The sequence below is a fragment of the Orycteropus afer genome, unplaced genomic scaffold, assembly GCF_000298275.1.
Source record: "Orycteropus afer afer isolate SDZICR_OR568_19922 unplaced genomic scaffold, OryAfe1.0 scaffold00047, whole genome shotgun sequence".
Taxonomy (NCBI): Eukaryota; Metazoa; Chordata; class Mammalia; order Tubulidentata; family Orycteropodidae; genus Orycteropus; species Orycteropus afer.
This window is the reverse complement of record NW_006921634.1, coordinates 4,663,506-4,664,607: the sequence shown is the minus strand read 5'-3', so window position 1 is coordinate 4,664,607 and position 1,102 is coordinate 4,663,506. Positions and strand designations below refer to the sequence as shown.

At 35.4% G+C, this 1,102-nt stretch overlaps 1 protein-coding gene across 1 annotated transcript in view; it reads right to left on the bottom strand.

The window, feature by feature from the left end:
* Positions 1 to 1,102, bottom strand: part of FAT3 (FAT atypical cadherin 3) — a 722,716-nt gene that overhangs the window by 115,566 nt on the left and 606,048 nt on the right. The window lies entirely within an intron of this gene.

Genomic DNA, 1,102 nt, shown 5'->3' with positions numbered 1-1,102 from the left:
ATCAGCAAATAGGGATAGTTTGACTTCTTCCTTACCAATTTGGATGCCTTTGATTTCCCTTTCTTGCCTTATGGCCCTGGCTATCCTTCCATGTTCTTTTGATTTTTCCTGCATCATTCAATATTCTGTCCATAGAATCTTTCAATATTACAACTTGAGGTTTAAATTTTTTTAGTTCTTTCAGTTTGAGAAATGCCGAGCATGTTCTTCCCTTTTGGTTTTCTAACTCCAGGTTGTCCCTTTTGCCTAGACACACCTGATCATTCAGTCTGTCTATCTGTCTATCTACCTGTAATCAATGTTTGTTATCACTGATAACACAATCTACTCTAGAATGTTTAGTTACATGGGGCATTATTTACTTTAAAAATAATAATAAAAATAAAATCTTATTATAGAAATTTAAGAACATATATAAAGGTAGAGGAAATAGTCTAATTGTGTCTTGAACCCACAGAATCTTTCACTCAGCCTCTACAAATGATCAAAACATGGCCAAATGATTTCATCTATACCCATGCCACTTCCCTGGATTATTTTTGAGCAAATCCAAGACATTATATCATTTTATTTGTAAATATATTACTATGAAGCACTAAAAAAATACATACAGCATAATCACAATGCTGCTATACTTGTAAAAAATTAAGACTAATCTTTAGTATCATCAACTGGTCTAAGGGGGGCTTCTGCTGCATGTGCTCACCCTTCACAGTGGGTGGCCACTTGTCTTCCTTCATATACCTTGGGTTTCATGACACTGCACCTACATAATTTTGCTCTTTTCTCCTCTGACTTCTGAAACCTTCCCTGTTTCTTTTCTTGGTTACTCCACTCTTCTTCTTAATATGAATGCTTCTTAAAGTTCTGCTTTCTCTGTACTTTTTCTTGAACATTTTTAAACATTCTCTTCTCTTGAGCTATCATCACTTTGTCATGATTAGAAAAACTTCTTATCTTTATTCCTGACTTCTTTCTAAGGTCCACTTTAATTCACAGTGTGTCCCCGATGTTTCATCTTTCTCTCTAGACCAGCTCCTATTTCAGAACACTCTACTTCTTCTGGGAGCTCTGGTAGCATAGTGGCTAAGGCATTTGACTA